Source organism: Tursiops truncatus, chromosome 15, assembly GCF_011762595.2.
Source record: "Tursiops truncatus isolate mTurTru1 chromosome 15, mTurTru1.mat.Y, whole genome shotgun sequence".
In the NCBI taxonomy this organism is placed as follows: domain Eukaryota; kingdom Metazoa; phylum Chordata; class Mammalia; order Artiodactyla; family Delphinidae; genus Tursiops; species Tursiops truncatus.
In genome coordinates, this window is record NC_047048.1 from 65,406,264 (window position 1) to 65,428,644 (window position 22,381).

The window sequence follows — 22,381 nt, forward strand, 5'->3', positions numbered from 1 at the left end:
TCAAACTATATTACAAAGCTGTAGTTATCAAAACAGTGTGGTATTGGCATAAAATCAGAAACATAAATGAATGTAACAGAATAGAGAGCCCAGAAGTAAACCCACGTGTATAAGGTCAATTACTTTACAACAAAGGAGCCAAGAATACACAATGAGTAAAGAACAGTCTCTTTAATAAATGGTGTTGGGAAAACTGGAAATATACATGCAAAAGAATCAAACTGGACCCCACTCTTACTCCATACACAAAAATTAACTCAAAATGGATTAAAAACTTGAATGTAAAACCTGAAACCAGAAAACTTCTAGAAGAAAACATAGATGGTAACCTTGACATCAGTCTTGGCACTGATTTTTTGGATTTGACCTGAAAAGCAGAGGTAACAAAAGCAAAAATAAGCAAGTGGGACTACATCAAACTAAAAAGCTTCTGCACAGTGAAGGAAACTGTCAACTAAATGAAAACGCAACCTACTGAATGGGAGAAAATATTTGCAAATCATGTATCTGATAAGAGGTTAATAATCAAAATAGATAAAGAACTCATAAATTCAATGGAAAAAAAAATCTGATTTTTAAACAGGCAAAGGATCTAAATAGATGTTTTCCAAAAGAAGATATACAGATGGCCAACAGGTACAGGAAAAGATACTCAACATCACTAATCATCAGGGAAATGCAAATGAAAACCACAATGAGATATCACCTCACACCTGTTGGAATTATTATCAAATAATATTTAATAATAGCTATTATCAAAAAGACAAGAAATAACAAGTTTCGGCTCGACATGGAGAAAAGGAAACCTTTGTGCATGCCCTGTTGGTGGGAATATAAATTGGTGCAGCCACTATGGAAAACAGCATGGAGTTTCCTCAAAAATTTAAAAATAGAACTACCATATGATTCAGCAATTTCACTTTTGGGTATTTATCCAAAGAAAACAAAACCACTAAAGTGAAAAGATATATGCACCATGTTCACTGCAATATTATTTATAAGATATAAAAACAACCTAATTGTCCATCAAAGGGCGAATGGATAAAGGAAATGTGGTATATATATTCAGCTATAAAAAAGAAGGACATCTTGACAGTTGTGACAACATGGATGGACCTTGAGGGCATTATGATAAGTGAAATAAGTCAGACAGAGTAAGACAAATACTGTATGATGTCACTTATCTGTGGAATCTAAAGAAAGAAAGGACAAGCTCATAGATACAGAGAACAGATCGGTGATTGCCAGAAGTGGCGGGCAGGGAGTGGACAAAATGGATGAAGAGAGTCGAAAGGTACAAACTTCCAGTTATAAAATAGATAAGTCATGGGGATATAATGTACAGCATGGTAACTCTAGTTAATAATACTGCATTGCATTTTTTTTTCTGCATTGCGTTTTTAAAAAGCAATTATTGTGTTGGCCAAAAAGTTCGTTCAGGTTTTGTATCATCTTACAGAAAGACCCAAACGAACTTTTTGGTCAACCCAATATCTCATACCATTTTCAGGAAGATGACTTAAGTTTCTTTTATGATGGTTGTCAGAGGCATTTTTAAGAAATAACCTAACTTAACTTTCACTTGTGTTCGTGAAATAAGCTGGATTTAGTTTTGCTTGTGTGCTTAAATGGTTTTGTCTGCTCAGGGAATTCTCAAGTCCAGTCTCCATTTTGTATTTAACACTTCTTTGAACCACTGTTTGTAATATGCAGTCCAATCTAAATTTAAATAATACAATGGCAATGAGACACATGGGGAAGTCTGCAGCGTCTGCAGTGGGGCTTCTGGGGAAGTTTTTCATTTCTAAGAAAGAGACACAAGGAAGAAACAGTGTTTCTGTTTTTCCTGTGGGTGCTGTCATGTCAGGATACACCAAAGCAAACTTGATACCCACCAGAGGATGGTAACACATGGCGATGAGCAGGTTCAAGAGAAACACGGGGAAGGAGAGCAAAACCAAAAGCACGCTGTGCCTGCAGCCCAACTTAACACTGCACCTCTTGTCATGACAGATGATAAATTTTCTTATTGCCCAAGCCAGAGGGCATCATGGATTTTGATTCCTTGCTGCCAAAATCCTGATACCCACCCTACTAAAATGTAAGGTCCATAGGGTAGCAGCTCTGCCTGTTTTGTTCATGGCTTTATCCCCAGCATCTAAAATACCACCCAGCACATGATAGATGCTCAATAAATCCTTGGTAAGGAATTAATGGATGAATTTGCTAAGTGGAAATAATGATATCCATTTGAGATAATAGACGTGAAAGTCCTTTGAGAAATGGAAAGCACCAGGCATAACAGCCCATTATTTACATCACTGTTAACTGAAAAGAGCAGCAGCCACCATTCCCGACAGAGGGGTTGGCCTGAAGCTCTCTGGTCATGCTCAGCATCTACCGCTATCGCCCAGCACCTGCACGGTCCAGTGGGCCTCAAGTATCAGGCCCTCCCTCCCCACCTTCACAATTTTGCCTGAGCCAAAGACCATCTGTACCACTATGAACTATTTCATTAAGTCCGCTTTACATTAGCACGCTCTTTAAACTCAGTTTCCTCCTAAACAATAACATTCATGAAACCACAGTTTTGACACCCTGGTTATATTTTTTCCTCAAATAGACTAAAATAATTCTCTAACTATCAAAACTTAAAATATGCATTCAGGAATCATCTAAAGTGCATGTTGGCAAACATTTTCTATAAAGGACAGATAATATTTTCAGCATCATGGACTATATCTTCACAACTATTCGATTCTGTTGTAGTGTGAAAGCAGCCATAGGCAATGGGTAAATTCATTAGTGTGACTGTGTCCCAATAACATTTTATTCTCAAAAAAAGATGGTGGGGACTTCCCTGGTGGCACAGAGGTTAAGAATCCGTCTGCCAATGCAAGGGATACGGGTTTGGACCCTGGTCTGGGAAGACCCCACATGCCGCGGAGCAACAAAGCCCCTGTGCCACAATTACTGAGCCTGTGCTCTAGAGCCCGCGAGCCACAGCTACTGAAGCCCACTCACCACAACTACTGAAGCCCGTGCGCCTAGACCCCGTTCTCCAAAAGAATTGAAAGTAGGAACATAAATGGCTATTTGTACACTGATGTTCATAGCAGCATTATTCACAATAGCCAAAAGGTGGAAACCACACAAATGTCCATCAACAGATGAATGTATAAACAAGATGTGATAGATACAAACAATGGAATATTATTCAGTGAATACAACTGACATATGCTATGTGAGATTTTTGGCAAGGATGGTGAAAGATAATGAACCAACGCCAAATATTATCCTGGAATGCTTGGTTAGTTAGCAAAGAAAGTTACGATTTTTCCTGCAGATTACTGTATCCGATCTACTGCTCTAATCATGGGCTATTTGAAAAAAACTTATTATAAAAACTTTCCAGTCTCCTTGGCCCCTCCTTCTCTGTTTCTGCATCTTTTGGCAGCAATAGGTTCCCCAGTTTCTCATGGGTTTTCCTGACCAAGGTCATTGGACAACCCTGCCTACTTTCCTGGATTTTCAGGGTAGAAGCATGTCCCCTCCAACCACAAAGGCCCACTTCACACACCACACACCACGCACACACACACACACACACACACTCTCTCTCTCTCTTCTCCCACTGGCAGGAGGCATGTCTGCTGTTTTATTTTTAATGTCAGCAGACACGTAGGTAGATTGACAAACAAGGCTGAGCCTGAGAACGGATCGTTGTCTGGAGGCTGGGAGTGACAGCTGACACACACTTATTTAAACGGATCAGCTGGTCCCCTTGCCTTCTGGACTTCTGCGTTAGCTAGGCCAGCACCACAAGCAGGCAAGTCTTCCTGAAGAAGTACACCACCTGCTGGGCCTCACGCCAGGGCCGGGCCCATCATAGGATACCCTAATAAGCATCATACCTGACAAGCTTAGAAAAAGAATCGATGATGCTTTGGATTATAGGTGACAGACACCCAGCTTGACTGGGTTTATGCAGAATAATAGACTTGATCAGAAGGTTCTTGTAAGCAAAAGCCAACATTGGCGGGAAGATTTTAAAGGCCTGACCAATGTTTCTCATGCATGTCCTGTCTACAACCAAATTCCGACAAAACTGCGGACAGTCTGAAGCCAGAGCCCAGGGTCCCTTCAACCTCCTCCAAATGGACTGCATTCAATTGTCGCTTAACAATGGGACATATGTTTTGGTCATTATATGTCTATTCAAGAAAGGATCAAAAATTCCTCTTGTGAGAAAGTCACAGCTTTAACAGTGACCAAAAAAGTTTATGTTGCAACAGGCGAATAAATCTGACTTTATTGTTCCCTTGTGGTCTTTTATCAGATGGGTTTTATCAGACTATTCAAGTTTTCTTTCTCTTTGAGGCAACTTTTTTGGATGTTTTCTAGAAATGTGCTCATTTTGTCAAAGTTAAAATTTTTTTTTTGGCCGCGCCATGCAGCTTGGCGGGATCTTAGTTCCCTGACCAGGGATTGAACCCTGGCCCCGGCAGTAAGAGCACAGAGTCCTCACCACTGGACCGCCAGGGAAGTCCCAAAGTTTAAATTTTTATACGTGAAAAGTAATCTGTATTTTTTTAATCCCAGTTCTGTCCTATGTCCTTTTCCCTTCCTGAAATTATTTTTCTTCATCAGTTTCATGACTTTTCAAAGAACCAACTCTTAGCCATGTTGATTGTTGTTGTATTTTTGCCCTCTGCTTTAGTTTCTGCTCTAATTTTTATTCTCATTACTTCTATTTTTTATTACTTATTAATAAAAATTATTCAGCCTTTCTTCTAATATAAGCACGTGAGGCACAAACTTCTTCAGAATTACTTTAGCTACATCTCACAAGTACTGGTATGTAGAAATTTTCATTATCATTCAGTTCTAAGTAGTTTCTAATTCCCCTCCGGTTTCATCTTTGACGAGTTATTTTTGAACGTTTTAAATTTTCCAAATATATGGATTTTTCCAAACCCATTTTTGTTGTTATCGTCCTTAATTATACTGTAGTATGATACAAATGTAATCTGTATAACTGATTCTTTGGTATTTGTGACTTGTTTTGTAACCTGGAACATAAAAAGTATTTGTAAATGTAGGTCCTTGAGAAAAGCATATATCTTCTAATTTGGGGGTATATGTTTCTAGATATTTATTAACCATTGCATTATACATATCTTAAGTTGTAAAAGGAGGGGAACTATTTTTGCTTTCCTGGAAACTTCAGCATTACAGGCTATACCCTGAAAGCCTCCAGGCCGAAAAAAGACAAAAAAAAATTGAAGAGGAAACTTCAATAAATAATAATGGCTATCAGTTATTGAACACTTTCTGAAGCCACACCCTACACAGGCTTCCACATACAAGTCTGTTTAATCCTTACCTCACCATATTCCTGTGGAGGTGTGGTTCTCATTTCACAAGGGGAAACGGAGGTCAGGTGATGGAAACCCACATTATGTCACCCTGCTGGGTTAGACCCCAGGTCTGTGACTCGGAAGCCAGTGCTCTCACACCCCCTCCGGGCTGATGCCCCCAATTTACCCAATCCCCCCCCATAATCACAGGAATGCAGTGCCAGGCACAGCAGCCCTCTTTGGACTCCTCAAATGACAGCCTTTCTGTAAAGGTGTCCCAGCAACTCCTTTCATGGAACTCAACGCTTTGTTTTCTAGACTGGCGCTGTCTGAACTTCCTGCAGTGACGGGAATATTCTATGTATCTGCACTGTCCAACCCCGCAGCTACTTGTGGCTACTGAGCACTTGAAATGTGGCTGATAAAACTGAAGACCTGAATTTTAAGTTTTATTAAAAGAGCCACAAGTGTCTGGTGGCTTGCCATAATGGACAGCAGTTCTAAGCAAGCTCCAGGAGGCACCCTGTTTTGTTTAAAGCTGCATCCCCAACACCTACAGTGCCCAGCACTGCACGTCCTGTAATGTTTGGTGTGTGGAGACATTATCTATATATTTATTGGTGACCCCTTTTAGGGCACAAACTGTCTTATTCACCATTGTACCCCTATGTCTAGTATAATGTCTGGTTAATCTCCCACCAGCTGCTCCAGTGAGGCCTAGTTTCCCAGCCAAGGTTTGTGCCTTACTGACCTTAAGCCTGGTTCCTGGGTCACCCTGGATGAATGCTCTCCTCAGATCTCCTCAGGCCCTACAGACCTGGGATGGCTCGTGCTTCACACACTGCGGTAGAACAGGGCTAGCATGATGACCAGTGCCTGGGGTCCCCAGGAACACTTGTTCAGGACTGGCCTGTGTCCCGCTGCTGCTGTTCCTGCATGGCAGCAAACATCACGCTCAGTCACAGCTAGCTCCAGTGGACCCAGACTCCTTCTCTTGGCATCTTTCCAGGCAGCTACAACCAGCTGAATAAAGGTGGCAAACAGAAGTCAGAGGACAGTCCTCGCGGAGTGAGACAGAAAAAGGACTGCCCACTTCTGGAAGCCTCTACCAGGAACTGGCTAGCAGGGCAGAACGTTTCAGCCATGAAGAATGGCTAGCAGGGCAGAATATTTCAGCCACGAAGAATGCCTGCCCCTGCACAGACCTTCAGGGTGTCAAAGCCACCAGGCAGGCCTGACAGCCTGAATCCTGCCTCAGCTTAGCCAAGGTGGTTTCAATTCCAAATGCAGAAACTGGACAATTAAGTAGAGCCGTTCATCACAGCCTTTGGGACATACTTCCTCATGTAGACGCCTCCATCTATAAAATGGAGATTAAGAAGTTCACATACGTGTCCTCAGTGCAACTGTTGATTTTACCCCAATTATCTCCAAAAGACTGAGTCCACCAATGGCAGCTCCACGTTCACCATTCTCACCTTTACTCAGTAACCTGTCCTCTCAAGTTGACACCATGTATTTTACACCCAGATAAGTTGACCAACTTGTTCCAGTTTGGCCAGGACTTTCCTGGTTTTGGCAATAAAAGTCCCATGTCTGAGAAAGCCCTCAATTCCAGGCAAACTAGGCCAGTTGGTCACACAAGCAGGTACGTACTCATTAGCCAGGCACCCACAGCTTCCCCAAGACATCAGCACCTGTCTCACTCCGGTCCCCATCACCCTTCCCAAGCCCTGGCCTGACTGTTCCTCGATGCCCTCAACTCTCACAGGTCCTAACCTGAGCCAACCACCAGCTTTTGTTCATGCCCGTCCTAACAGAACACCTCAAACAACAGCCCACGTGCCAAGCCTCAGGAGCAGGACGGAAAGGCTCAGAGTGGAAACAGGATTTGGCCTGTGACCCACTTTCTCCCTGCCCAGCCTCGCAGGCACGTGGCTTGTTACTGACTTAAAACGCAGGTGGGGCGGGTGCATACGGTTTACTGAATGGATGGGTGGAGAGAAAAGTGATGATGATGAGCAGCTGCCAGCTCAAGAGAAAAACTCTTGGTCGCTGAAGTCACGCAGGCATGGCAGAGGGACGGGGAAAGGCCTTCCCTGTCCATGGCGCCCAAGGGCACTGCTGTCGGGACTCAGAGCCAGCTGAAGGGGGCCCCAAGCCCCCAGTCCCAGCGCTTTGCCCTGATTTCTCGTGCTGAGTGAACAGTTCTCCCATGACACTCTGAGCAGGCGGCGGGGAGCTCTTCATGTGTGGACTGCACTCTCCACTCTCTGCCCCGCTGGTGTCCACGAACAAAAGGAATCTACAAGAAAAGACAGACGAGACCAACGGTTGGGAGTTCCCATTTGCATAAACTCAAACCAGCCAACCCTCTGGCGGTGGATTCCCAGCCCGTGGCATTAACTCACCTTGGGGAGAAATACCAGCAATGCCAGATCCCAAGTCACCCCAAAGTCACTGACTCATGGCCTTGGGACTTCCTCAACGATCTCCAGATCGAACGCTGACCTAGGAGGGAGAAGAACCATACAAGCATTTAATCTGCAGCACCATCTTCTCCCCAAGTAACATCACTGAGAGGGTCCCAATAGACTAGGCCCTACTAGGTATCACCAGAATAGGACTTCCCTGGTGGTCCAGAGGCTAAGACTCCACGCTCCCCAATGCAGAGGGCCCGGGTTCGATCCCTGGTCAGGGAACTAGATCCCACATGCCGCCAACTAAGACCCAGCACAGCCAAATAAATAAATATTAAAACAAACAAACAAAAAATACTGACCTTAGATATCACCAGAATAGATGGGATAATAAAGGAAAACACCTCAAAGGTTCGGTTTTTAGAATAAACAATTTTCTTTCAAACAGTTCCCAATAAAGGCAACTGGCCAGATACACCAGAGCTCAGTCTGATCTCACTGTCAGAGACTTTGACACCAAGTTCCCACTGCATCTTGATCAAAGGATGGACCATTGTCCTCAGCAGTTCTCCCACCACTGTCATTACTTCTCTGCCCAGTCCATCCCAAGGCCCCAGCATCTGTCATCCTATTCTGCAAAGACCCACTTAATATGCCCACCCAAGAAAGGCAAATGAAAGAGAAACTTCCAGAAAGACTCATTAGGTGCCCAGATGGGTGAAAATCAAGACTGCCAGGCCCATTTGAAGGAATAATGAGAAAATATCATTAATGCTTGAGGACACTACACAGTGACCCACAACTCAACGTGTGGGACTTTGCACCCAGAGGTTTAAAGTGCCAGGTCTGGGATGGGGGGGGACGGGGGGTAGATAAAGTCTTTTCAAAATGGTCACCACCAGCCATTAAATGCTCCAGGCTGGCTGAGGAGCCCCAGGACCAGGGACTAGGCTGTGGGACAGGACAAGCCTCTGATGCAAAGGGGCAGAGGGCAGGTTTGAAAGACAAGGGAAGTCTCAGATTTGTTAGACGGCTACTGAGGACCAGGTGGTTCACAAATATTAGTCTCACTACCTTCACATCATCATGAGATGAGAACAAAAACATCTGGCAAAACAGGATCAAACAGGAGAAACTCGAATGCAGATGGAAGAAAAGGAGCCCTCAGGCCAAAAGTGGGGGGTGAGTGGGACCTGACCTCACCTGTTGTCTGGGAGCCAGACATGCCTCTTGGGAGCACCACGTTGCCCCTGCAGAGTCTACTAAGTGAAGGCGCCGGGGCAGAGTTGCGGCCTCCACCCAACACATCTGCAGCGCAGAAAGGCAGAAGGGCAGCCCCCTGCTGACGGCTGACTACACGGCGGGAGAGTCCTCCTGCCGCACCACCTCCTAACATGAACCAGAAAGCAAGCCTTGAGTCTACAGACACAGACTCACAGATCCACAGGCCTGGAATTTCTTCTCTAGTGAACACCTGGGGTCACCCTTTTTAAAAGAGAACCCACCAAAGCACAGACTAAAAGCAGGGGCGACAAAGAGGTTGGTGAGTCAAAGCACTCTTCTCTCTTCAGTGACTGACAAGAGAACTCCTCGGGCTTCTGGCAGACCATGACAAATGGAAGCTTTCTGAATGATTCAGAATTGGTAGAACCCCTCTTTGCTCCTACATCTGGCCCACCTTTATTTTTCTTTCGACACTACTGGTTGCTCCTGGAGAAGCAATACACATTGTGCTCAAGAAAGAGTAAAGGGGGGCTCCCCTGGTGGTGCAGTGGTTGAGAGTCCGCCTACCGATGCAGGGGACACAGGTTCGTGCCCCGGTCCAGGAAGATCCCACATGCCGCGGAGCGGCTGGGCCCGTGAGCCATGGCCGCTGGGCCTGCGCATCCGGAGCCTGTGCTCCGCAACGGGAAGAGGCCACAACAGTGAGAGGCCCGCGTACCGCAAAAAAAAGAAAAAAAATAAACAGTAAAGGGAAAAAAACCAAAAGAGTAAAGGAGCAAAGTCAACACACAAACAAGCATGTCGGTCATGGGCTGCCTTGAATAATGTATTATGGGTTGTCCTCCATTCCTGTTAAGTTCATAGAGCAGAACCCACGATTTACAGTTCTCCCATGTGCCCTTCAGCATTATCTGAACTTATTCCAGTGTGAGGTCCAAATACAAATGTATGGACTGGTTTCTGTCCGGAGGCTCCTTTACTTCAAAGACAAAGTGAACCTCCACAAGTCCGGGGCCCAGCCCGGTCACCATATCACATGTGGGCCGGCAAAGGCCCGTGCGCTGAAGGAAATGGCAGGACCAAAAAGCTAGTGTGTGAAAGCTCCAGGGTTTGGAGGGGACAACTGGGCCCTCCAAACACGGGGAAAGGCTTCCAGTGACTCCTGTCCCTGCACTATTGGTGACCAGGGCACGGGCAGCCCACGACACTTTCGATGCAGGAACAGAAAAGGGCAGAAAGAGCCAGGAAGGATGGGAGGCTGGAGCAGGGGCCTGGGTCAGGGAGAGCAGCCCAGCCTAGCCGAGTCCCAGCAGTTTCTGTCATGTCCTGCCAAGACCCCACAAAACCTCTCTGCCAGCGGGAGTCACCACACTTCCAGCATAAAAAACTGCAAATGCTTTCGGGCTGAAAAGATCAGGATCATGTGATCATGGCAACACCATGAAAAATTTTTTAGAACTTTTGCTGCTATCCCAGCTTTGCTCTTCAGATGAAGATGTGGAGTCTGAGATGGGGTCACAGCGCTAGACAGGTTGAGAGGCGGGAGCGGTCTCCATCACAACGGTACTTGCACTGACACCCCAGGGCTCGGAAGGGAGATGCCCCGGGGAGCCCTTCACCCAAGCAGGTTTCTAGGGCCCTCCCCTAGGCATGTGGGGGACTGCCCCACAGCAGGATGCTACTGTCACCACACTTCCCCTTACACGATCACCCAAGCCCCAGAAAACACACACGTGACTTTACAAAAAACACAACATTCCAGAGAAAGGTCCAAAAGCCTTACCTGGGGCCCCGGGGCCTAGAGCCTGGCTGACACGAAGATGACGCCTCCTGTGGAGCCTCTGTGCACACAGACCCAGCTGCAAAGGGAAATCGGTGAACGGGCACTCACAGCAGGCCCTGGGGGACACACAGAACACTTGGCACAGCAGCTGGCAGTCTCTAGCACCTACGAAGGCAGGCTGTTACTGCAGTACCTGAACGGCCACACCATGGTATCAGGAACAAGGACGATTTAACCCTAGGAGGGGGTCTGCAGGTCATCTCTGACAGGAATAATACCTACGTTACCCTATGTGCCAACTGTGATCAATTTGCTGCTAACCAGTCTGCAGGCTGTGGCTGCCTGGCAATGACTAGAATGGACCGGAAGGGGTAACAGGTGGGGGGAGGGCCCCGTGCCTGCTACGTAGTATAAGGGCGACTTACAGATGCATCCTCAACTATACTGGGCTTTGTCCAGGTTGGTCACTAGAAAAACACCCACAGCGGACCACGGGCCCTGCTCATGACCAGTAAGTCTACCTAGATTATAGTAAGTCTACCTTTTATTACAGAAACAATTCCAGTGGAGAAAAGGAGGCTGACCCGGCAGGCTGGCTTGCTGGAGGACTTGGTTCCCTGACACTCTGCAATGGGAGGAGCCCTGTCACCTCACAACAGATGGGTCATCTCCACCTCTTTGGGGTTTTTTTTGGTCTAGGTGCTATGCATCAGGCACCAGACGCAACGCAAAACAAGGAGGCGCTGCCCTCAAGATTACAGCATAAGGGGCCCGATCAGCAAATCAACACTTTCTAGGCGATCAGCGCTGAGGGGCGGGGCTGAGGATGCGGGATGAGGACGGGGTGCGATGGGGAATCAGAGAAAACGTCCAGAGGGGAGCCCTCCACTGCCAGCCCGTGAACTGCTAAGGCAGGGCCCTGTTCGGGAAAAGGGGCACTCAGCGAGCACACAGCGCCAGGGACCAGGAAGCAACACAAATCAGTGGGAAGAAAGACATGTACGAAAGCTCCAGAGTTTGCAAGGGACAGGACTGAACCCTCCAAACACGGGGAAAGGCTTTCAGCAACTCCTCTCCCTGCACTATCAATGACCAGGGCACGGGCAGCCCACGATCACTTCCGAATGCAGGGGCAGAAAAGGGCAGTGAGGCAGCGGAGAAGGGAGGCCACTGCCAGCATCCTGGGAAACGGCCTGGCCTAGCAACAGACCAGCAGACAGGTCACTGACCAGACTTCCAGCCTAAGATGACAGAACCACCCGATTATTCACCAGTCCCTGCCAAGAGCTGAAGAGAAGACTAATGGCAGAAACACTGAGAACTCTTAGGTCCTGAAGGAATGTGTGTAAGTGGCACCAGGATTGAACACCTGACAGAATTCTCGCTCAGGCTCACAGAAGAGCACTTGGCTGGTCACTGGATGTGAATCTCTGTCCTCTCAACATCACAGCAGCCTCCATCCAGGCTCTCAGGAGCAGAAGGGGGCCCAAGCCTCCACTGCACCCTCACCCTCCACACCTCAGCACCCGACATCTCTGGCCTCACAGCCTGCACACAACTCAAGTACTAGAGAATGGGTGGGACACCACTTACCTGGGACTCAGTCCCGGCTCTCCCTGACGACACGGCTCTCCCTGACGACACGTCTCATGCAACAGCAGCCATGTGACACTCCCGCAGGGGACAAGAAGCCATCACGTGATCTGCCCAACTGGCAGGAAACCATTATGCTCATCGACAGGAAAACACGGTGTGTGTGTTGGGGGGATTCGGGTCTTAGGCAATGAACGCACTACAGCCTGACTCTCTCCATCCTCGGACTGCCTCATGCTTGGTCACTGCTAGTCACTGAAGGCTGTCCTGTATGGAAGGGACAAGTGTGGGTCCCCTGAACATGGGGAAAGTCTTGCAACTTTTCCTTGGCCCATATTACCAATGACCAGGACACGGGCAGCCTGTAACCACTTCAAATCCAGAGGCAGAAAAGAACACAGGGCTGCTGAGACTGGAGACCAGGGTCAGAAGACCACAGCTGTGGCAAGACCCACTCCCATTCTCCTTTTTTAAAGCCTCAGAGAAACCAGCACCAAGCCAGGCAGAGGGCACTCAACAGACACCAGGTGCCAGGAGACATTGAAAGAGGCGCTGGGGGGAATTCCCTGGAGGTCCAGTGGTTAGGACTCCGTGCGCTTTCACTGCCACGGCCTTGATTCAATTCCTGGTCGGGGAACTAAGATCCGGCAAGCCGTGCGGTGTGCAGTAATTATTAAAATAGTAAAATAACAGAAAGGCGGCGGGAGGACGGCCGAGTGGGACAGCTCCAGAGTTGGGAAGGGACAGGAGTGAACCCTCCAAACACGGGGAAACGCTTTCAGCAACTCCTCTGCCCGCACTACCAGGGACCAGGGCACGGGCAGCCCATGATCACTTCCGAATGCAGGGGCAACAAAGGGCAGAAGAAGAGCCAGGCAGAGGAGCCCATGTCAGCAGCCGGCTCTCCGCCCAGGCAGGGGAAAGCTGCCCAGCCAAGCCCGGGACCCCAACACTATCCTCACTTCATGGAAAGACTCCATCTCCCCTCATCAAGAGGCCACAGGAAGACCAACTTCTCGTAAAAATGCCTCAAGTACTCCTCCACCCACAAAATACCAACTAAGTACCTACTACCCACTTGCCAGGCACTGGGGGTTCAAAGACACAGACCAGGCCTCTGCCCTCCCGACTGCTTGCTGTTTCCCCCCGGAAGGAAAGGAAAGCTCAGGAGAATGGAGTAACTCACCCGAGGTTCCACGGCTAACGAGGGGCTGCGTCAGCATCTGAACTCAGGCCTTTCTGGCCCCCAAACCCAGCCCCACTCTCCTGCACAAGGCTTTGCAACACAGTTCCCAGAAGCCCCCTCAGCCCAGGGACCACCCCCTCTGCCGCATGGCAGGAAGGCCACGGCCCCCAGTTCAAGGCCCTCAGGAGCAGCACTTGCCCAAGGGGCTGGGGCGCCCTCACTTTAAAACTCAAACACCCGTTTGGAAAATGGAGGTTTCAACACTTTCCCTTAAAGCTTATTAGGCGGAAATGGGCTAACGCTCACCAGAGTATTTGACCGGTAACCGACGAACGGCTTTGGGACCTGAAACGCTAGAGTCGGAGGTGATGGGCAGTGAATCAGGGGTTCTGGCGCCCCTCGGGCCAGGTTCACACGGGCTCTGCACGACCCCCTGCGGGACCTCGGGCCCACGCGTCACCCGACCTGTCTCTCAACATCAGCGGGCACAAGTCTCCCCTCGGGGCGGGTGAGGCTCCGAACCGGCGCCGGCCGGTGGCGCGGTGACCCGAGGCCTCTTTGTCGAAGACACGAGGGCCGAGAAGTCGACATGTGGCCCTCCCCGCCCCCTCGGGCCTCAGTTTCCCCTTAGGGTGGGGGGAGGGGGCGGAGCAGACCACGTGCCCAGCGCTCCCCTCAGTAACGCACCCGGGTCGCCGTGAGAGATGGCGCGGGACAGAGGAGGAAACACTGCAGCCAGTGCGGGAAGGTGCGGATGTCCGCGGATGTTGGGAGACGGCGTGGATCCAAGAGAAACAGAAGCCACCGGAACCGGGAACCTCCTCCACCCGCTCTGCGGCGGCGGAACTGCAGCAGAGACGAGGCCTGCGGCGTCGCCGGGAGCGGATCCCTCGCTCGCGGTCCTGCAGCGACCTCTGGTGGATCGGAGCCGGAGTTCTGCGTCAGGATGACTTGGTAATTTCCAGAAGCAGTCTGAAATTTTGAAAATAACATTCCCTCACCTGTTTTGCTTTTCTGCGTGTGTTCTGTTTGTTGTCACTGATTTGTCATTAATTTGTAGGAATGGTGACTTCCACATGAGGAGCTTTAATTAGCAAAAGCTCTTTCTTTTTTATTTTTAATATCCAAGTATAGTTGATTAATAATGTTGTGTTAGCTTCAGGTGTACAGCGGAGTGATTCAGTTATAGAGTTACATATATATATATTCTTTTTCAAATTCTTTTCCCATTTAGGTTATTACAGAGTATTGAGCAGAGTTACCCCTGCTATACAGTAGGTCCTTGTTGGTTATCCGTTCTAAATATAGCAGTGTGTACATGTCAATCCCAATCTCCCAATCTATACCTCCCCTGCCACCCTTTCCTGCTGGTAATCATAAATTCGTTCTCTAAGTCTGTGAGTGTGTTTCTGTTTTGTAAATAAGTTTGTTTGATCATTTTTTTAAGATTCCACATGTAAGCAATATGCTATGATATTTGTCTTTGTCTGATACTTCGCTCAGTATGACAATCTCCAGGTCCATCCATGTTGCTGCAAGTGGCATTATTTCATTCTTTTTAATGGCTGAGTAGTATTCCATTGTATATCTGTACCACATCTTCTTTATCCATTCATCTGTTGAGGGATATTTAGGTTGAAGAACTCATATATTGTGTGGACAATAGGCATCTTGTCCGATTGACCATTGTATTGAGTTTAGTGGCTGGCACAGTTGAACAAATGAATGAATTCTGGCCGTATAGTTATTTGGACACATCACCAGACTAAAATATTGTTCAGATGACCTGAAACTGGATCATGAGGGTGACAAGGAGATAAGCCTACAGAGGCGGGCAGGTGCTTTGCTAAAATGCCATCCTAAAAGTAAAAGCAGTCTTGAATCAGAGGGACGTGATCAAATTTGCATTTTGGGGACCTGGTCAGATTTGCATTGTGCCAGAGAAGACAGACAGAGGTCCCATACTCCCGCTGGCACTGCAGAGAGGCTTGAGGGGGGGCTCACGGCCCCTAATCCCGCAAGCACTAACACTGCCTGCATCCTAGGCCGGGCGTCTCTCTCAGACCTGAGGCAACCCCGCCACTAACTTGGTCCACATTCTGAAGTGCAAACAGCCCACGCTTGTGTCCGAGCAAGCATCTCCCCACTTCAGATTCCTGGCGCTTCACGAAGTCAGCACAATGTGGAAATCCAGGCCTGACCGATGCGGCGGAGAAGGAAATGGGGTGGGGGGCCTCTGAGGGTGAGAACACTCCATCTTCTGTACCTGAGAGGAGCCTGTGGGATTCTAACACTGTGAGAACATTGGGGATCTCCATGATGAGGAGGGACCATGGGATGCTGTGGCTGGAAGGATACTGGACAAAGGGGTCAGGTGTGCACACAGCCCCAGTGTCCTCTGCTGCCTCCTACTCTTGCCCTTACTCTCCCTGTGGCTTTGGCTAAGTGACCTAACTTTGCCCAGCCTTAGTTTTCCTTTTCTGGTAATGGGCAGAGTCTTAGTCCCCCCTCCCCCAACAGTGCTGCTGTGAGAATTAAGTGAAACAATGCACACCGAGAACACAGCACAGAGCAGATGGCCAAGCGCGGTAGTTGCTATACTTTGGTATTTCTGAGAAAGCCCAGGGCTTCTGTCACTGTGAGGACACCGTGAGATTATTTATGAGGCAGAGAGAGGGTGCTGTATTTGAAGAGCCTAAGGCAGCACTCTCCAGTAGAAACATAATGCCGGCCGGCCGCATGTGTCATTTTAAACCTTCCAGGAGCCACATTAAAAAGGTAGCAAATGTACAGAACATATAAACAACAAGGTCCTACTGCACAGCACAGCGAACTATATTCAATATCCTAGGATAAACCATAATGGAAAAGACTATAAAAAACTATGTATATATGTGCATAACTGATTCACTTTGCTGTACAGCAGAAATTAACACATTGTAAATCAATTCTACTTCAATAAAAATAAATAAATTAAAGATAAAAAATTTAGGGACTTCCCTGGCAATCCAGTGGTTAAGACTCCATGCTTCCACTGCAGGGGGCACAAGTTCCATCCCTGGCTAGGGAACTAAGATCCCACATGCCACATGAGGTATGGCCAAAAATTTTTTTAAAAATTTAAAAAAATAAATAAATAAGGCTTCCCTGGTGGCGCAGTGGTTGAGAGTCCGCCTGCCAATGCAGGGGACATGGGTTCATGCCCCGATCTGGGAAGATCCCACATGCCGCGGAGCGGCTGGGCCCATGAGCCATGGCTGCTGAGCCTACATGTCTGGAGCCTGTGCTCTGCAATGGAAGAGGCCACAACACTGAGAGGCCCGCGTACCGCAAAAAAAAATAAAAATAAATTTAAAAAAATAAAAATAAATTAAAAAAATAAAAAGGTACCCAAAAAGGTGAAATTAATTTTAATAGTATATTTTATTTAACCCAAGATAACCAAAATATTACATTTCAGTGTGTAATCAATATTTTTAACTTATTAATAAGATATTTATGATTTCTTTTTCTTTGTTCAAAGTCTTTGGACTCAGTGCTTGTTTTATACTGACAGTGCATTGCAGTTGGGACTGGCTACATTTCCAGTGCTCTGTGCCACATGTGGCTGCACGTGCCTGGTGGCTGCCGTATATCAGAACACGTCTAAGGCCATCTGGCTTTGATCAGCTCTTCAGAGCCAGAGGAGAAGAGCAGTAAGCAGGAGGCTGAGAGCATGTCCCTGCCACAGGCCCCCACCACCCATGAGCCTGGAACATCCTAGGAGAGTCTGGGCCTCCTGCAACACTCAGGTTGGGAGCCTCGTTGTTCTGAGCTGGAGATTAAGGGAAAGGTGCCTTCTAAAAGCTGGGAAGGGGCAGAGCCACAATTCCAACCTAGATGATCTCCTGTACCCTGTGCACCCATGATGCTAGGGAGGGGATCTAGGCTGGTTCATTTCTGCATCCCCAGTGCCTAGAGAAGGCCGGGCGTCTAAGAGGCATGGTTGATGTTTGCTGTTAGTGTAACAGGATATTAAAATGGACCTTTCAGCCCAAGCACCAAGGAGGCACCAAGATAGTGGAATGAACAGTGGAACAAAGACAAATCACAGCTGTCGTAGGTAAAAGGTGGTTCAGTCTTGGCAGTTTTTGAAGGTTCCACCTGCTATCATGGCAGCGACCTTCTAAAGAAGACATTGGACCAGGTGCAGAATTTAGGAAGAAAATAACTGGAAAATGGTTACCTGTGACTCAATTCTCTCTTCTAATTTGAGGGTCTTAACAGTACAGTGTTAGACATGAAAAAGAGAGGGAATTATGGACTCTGTGTCTTAAAATATTCCCCCCACCTTGCCCCCAAGAGGGAGAGTAGGAGGAATTTCCCCTTTCTCTGGTGATCCTCATACCAGGAGCTTCAGCAGGAACACATGGGAGCTTGATAAGTGTCACCTGGAATTGGGGAGCACAGGTGACCCGTGCCCAACCCACTCCTCAGTCAAAAGTTCATTGTCGGGCTTCCCTGGTGGCGCAGTGGTTGAGAGTCCGCCTGCCGATGCAGGGGACACGGGTTCGTGCCCCGGTCCGGGAAGATCCCACATGCCGCAGAGCGGCTGGGCCTGTGAGCCATGGCCGCTAAGCCTGCGCGTCCGGAGCCTGTGCTCCGCAACGGGAGAGGCCACAACAGTGAGAGGCCCACGTACCGCAAAAAAAAAAAAAAAAAAAAAAGTTCATTGTCTCCTTCAACAAGTGTAAAATCTGGGATAGGACTGTCCACCTGCTGCCCAAGAGGTTCTGCCCTACAGGGAGCCTGCTAGGGGGAGGGGACACCAAGAAGAGGGCCTGTTCACATCACCGGGGGTACAGTCAAAGGGCACCAGGAGGGGGTCTCTGAAGAACCCTTGAAACAGGGGCTGAGGGAGAATGCTCAGCATTAATTTCATGACCAGCCTGGAGAGAAATGTTCCCCCATCTCACTCGTCATTCCATCTGATCCTGATCCTGGAGGTACTGGGAGTGGGGGTGGGCTGGGGAGAGTGAGCAGAAACCTGGTGAAGAGAAACACATTTGGATAAGTAAGGGGAGAAGGTTCCCATCCCCTCCCAGCAGACAGCAACCCACCCTGTGCTTGGCGCCAGTTGGTGGAGAGCAGAGAAGTCTGACCTATCAATGATTATTGAAAACACGATTGATACATGAGATGGACATTTAAAATAATTGAATGAAAACTATGTTCCCCATTTTTAGTAATACAAGACTTGTTACTTAAGAATGATCAGAAGACTGATGACGACTGCCTGATATTTTTCTAGGGGCAGTGAAAAGATACTTCCACTTAGAAAGTTTAAAGAGATGGGCAAAAAAAAATGTTTTTATGATGACATACCAGAAGTCCCTCTTTCAACATACTGGTCACATTTATAAAGGATTGGGCTGTGGCTGGGAGGTCAGCATTCCATCATCTTGGAGTTTGTGACCTCACAGTGGCTGAGAGATTCCTGGAGCCTGGAGATGGGCGGGATGGGGAGATGGGGTCTCGGCTGGCTGGACAGATTGTCTGAAGGAGGTGATGCCCAGGGTCTAGGCTGGAAGCCAGCAGCTGGCCTGGTGAGCCCTGCAGGATCTCCAAGCCCTGTCCCTGCACTAAGAATGATCAGCATGCTGGCGGTCTTGCTTATTCTGTTCATCTTCCTCCTTGCCGTCTTACTGATTATCTGTTACTGCATCTATCGGGAGGAATAGGCTTGGGCTCCTGCAGGCTGGGACTGAGGCCCATTGGTAGCTTTGGCCAGTCCAGCCACCCAGGGCCTCTGCTGCCCCATGGCCTGGGTCTGGGCCTGTTTGGGAGCCTCCAGCAGCCCCCAGGCCCTCACTGGATGCTCAGACACACTGAGGTGAGACAGAGGGTCTCCCCACCAGGGTCAGTTCCCACCGAGGTGTCAGCATCCCCTCCTCCCTGTGTCCCCTCGCTGGTCCTCTGACCCCCACAGCCTCTTTGTCACTAGTTCTGCTTCTGCTTCATTTTTGTCCTGGGCTGAAGGCCCCTGGTTCCGGAGAGGGGGGTCAATGTTGGCTCAGTGAAAGTCTAAATGGCTCAGGCCTCTGCCATGCAGACAGACAGGAGAAGAGGTGGCCCGTTCCCTTCCCAAACAGGCAGGGCTGGGCCCTGGGGGACCGGAGTCCAAGCGAAAGACTGATAACCTTGGCCGGTGACATCAGACTTTCCTTCTATCTGCGGTGGACAATCCTTGAAAACAACCTTCTTGACTAATGAATCTGGATGGTCTTAGCTAATTAACTTGGGTTTCCCTGAACAACAACTTTGGACCTCCTTTGCTAACTAAATAACTGAGATGTTTGTGGCTAATTATACTTAAGCTTTCCTGGCTTGAGAATCAGGAACTTTCTTGCCTGAATACCTGGGCCTTCCGGGGTAACAATATTTGACGTTGGGTCATTATCTCTCACCATGCTAGCAGACTGTATCAATTCTTTACTCTTAAGACCTTGGGTTGTCCTGGCCAAGGGCAGCAGACATCCCTGACTACTTTTCTGGGACTTCTAGGATAAAAATAGAAGAATTCTTCTATGATTTCACCATTACATGTGATATTGACTGATGGTTTATGATGTATATTCTTTTTTTAGAATTCTAAGACTCAAAGTTATGAATGAATAGTAATTTTTATCAAATTATGATAATCATGATGATGATGGTGACAGCTAGAATGTATTACTAGCTGACGATGAGCCAAAAGCTAAAAAAAAAAGCCCTTATGGTGTTCATGTATTTCAATGCATTATTTTACTTAATTTAAAATTTTTGAATTGTAAAGTACACATAACATAAAATTTACCATCTTAATCCTTTTTATTTTATTTCTTTATTTTTGGCTGCATTGGGTCTTCATTGCTGCACGTGGGCTTTCCCTAGTTGCAGCGAGCAGGGGCTACTCTTCATTGTGGTGGGCAATTCTTCTCATGGCGGTGGCTTCTATTGTTGCAGAGCATGGGCTCTAGAGTGCAGGCTCAGTAGTCGTGGTGCACAGGCTTAGTTGCTCCGCGGCACGTGGGGTCTCCCTGGACCAGTGCTCGAACCCGTGTCCCCTGCATTGGCAGGCGGATTCTTAACCACTGCACCACCAGCAAAGCCCCAGTCATTTTTAAATACTCAGTTCAGTAGTGTCAGGTACATTCACATCATTGTACAATCAATCCCCAGAACTCTTTTCATCTTTCAAGCTGAAACGCTGTACCTATTAAACACTAACTCCCTATTCCCCACTATCTCCAGCCCCTGACCACCACCATTCTACTTTCTGTCTCTGAATCTGACTACTCTGGGTACCTCATATAAGTGGAATCATGTAGTATTTGTCCTTTTATAACTGGCTTATTTTACTTAACGTAATATTATTCAGGTTCATCCATGTTGTAGCATTTGTCAGAATTCCCTTCCTTTTTAAGGCTGAATAACATTCCATTGTATGTAGAGACCACGTTCTGTTTATCTGTTCATCCATCAATGGACACTTGAGTAGCTTGTACCTTCTGGCTATCATGAATAGTACTGCCATGCACATGGGTGGACAAATATCCCTTTAAGACCCTGCGTTCATTCGTTTCGAGGACAAGTGGAATTGTTGGATCCTATGGCAATTCTGTTTTTAATTTTTTGAGCAACCACCATCCTATTTTCCATAGTGGCACCATTTTGCATATTTCATCTACTTTGAAGTTGAAAACTTGGGGTTCAGAAGGATTAAGTAGCTTGCTAATGTGTAAAACGTGGTAGACAAAAATTTCAAGTATGTCTATTGAATTCGTTTCCTAGGGCTGCCATAAGAAATTACCGCAAACTGGGTGGCTTAAAAGAGAAATTTATTCTCTCACTATTCTGGAGGTTAGAAGTCTGAAATCAACATGTCAGCAGGGCCATGCTCCCTCTAAAACTCTGGGTGGGAGTTTTCCTTTTCCTAGTGCTTGGTGGTGTCCATCAATCCTGCAGCTGTGTCACTCCAATCTCTGGCATTCTCCTGGGGTGTCTTTCTCCTCACTTATAAGGACACCAGTCATGTTGGAGTAATGGTCCTTCCTCCTGCAACATGACCTCATCTTAACTTACATCTTAGTTACATCTGCAAATACTATTTCCACATCAGGTCACATTCCCAGGTACCAGGTGTTAGGACTTCAACATAACACCTTTTGGGGTTATATAACTTAATCCATCGTATCTGTCTTCCTCCAAATTCTGTGATATTTACCATACTTTTGACCTCTTAATGTGATAAACTACTAGACTTCCCAATCGAAAGCCATGCTTGCATTTATGGGACAGAACTTCTTTGCTATTAGTGGATTATTAGACTATAAGCTTGGAGGAAGGCAGACACAATAGGCTTCTTTCATTCATCCCTTTGCCTCCAGTCATTATACAAAAACAAAAAACAGTATTGGAAAAGTGGTATAGCTTTTCCAGTGCCTTTATGGGGAAAAATCATTCGAACAGTTGTTTGGGGAATTATTTAGGTGGTAGTTTTTGTTGTTCCTTTCTCAATTTCCTGCCAATCAGGCTGTTGTTGACATCTGTTGGACACACCCACCAGCATAGTGCCCCATAGAGCGGAAGCGCTTATTTACCATGTATTGAATGAATGAATAGAAGGTTCATTGGCTCAGCAGTGCCCCTGACCCCTTTTTGCTGCTACTGTTCTGTCTTGATGACCAGTGGCTCCAAGTGGCTGGTGGCTCTTCCTCCCCCTACAGCCTCCTTAAGCCCCCTGTGTCCACTCCTGAAAGAGCCGTGGTCCAGGCAGACCTAATCACCAGCCTAC

At 47.5% G+C, this 22,381-nt stretch overlaps 1 long non-coding RNA gene and 3 other non-coding genes across 24 annotated transcripts in view; all 4 read right to left on the reverse strand.

The window, feature by feature from the left end:
- Positions 1-14,417, reverse strand: part of LOC109551330 (uncharacterized) — a 64,043-nt gene extending 49,626 nt beyond the window's left edge. For 4 of the 21 annotated variants that reach the window (XR_012326308.1, XR_012326315.1, XR_012326318.1 and 1 more), the window contains exons 1-4: positions 12,381-14,417; positions 10,788-10,952; positions 7,772-7,871; positions 6,112-7,665 (exon numbers count right to left, since the gene is read on the reverse strand). This is a non-coding gene — a long non-coding RNA (uncharacterized lncRNA). Of the gene's footprint in view, positions 1-152; positions 7,666-7,771; positions 7,872-8,983; positions 9,170-10,787; positions 10,953-12,380 lie in introns of those variants that run through there. The other 17 variants (XR_012326313.1, XR_012326317.1, XR_004521972.2 and 14 more) reach the window with 12 other exon arrangements.
- LOC117308418 (small nucleolar RNA SNORA71) lies at positions 10,096-10,225 on the reverse strand. Its single transcript, XR_004522395.1, has one exon. It is a non-coding gene; the product is annotated as a small nucleolar RNA SNORA71 (small nucleolar RNA).
- LOC117308414 (small nucleolar RNA SNORA71) lies at positions 11,786-11,919 on the reverse strand. Its single transcript, XR_004522391.1, has one exon. It is a non-coding gene; the product is annotated as a small nucleolar RNA SNORA71 (small nucleolar RNA).
- On the reverse strand, positions 13,096-13,229 carry LOC117308416 (small nucleolar RNA SNORA71). The gene has a single exon (XR_004522393.1). It is a non-coding gene; the product is annotated as a small nucleolar RNA SNORA71 (small nucleolar RNA).
- Positions 14,418-22,381: the final 7,964 nt, after the last annotated feature.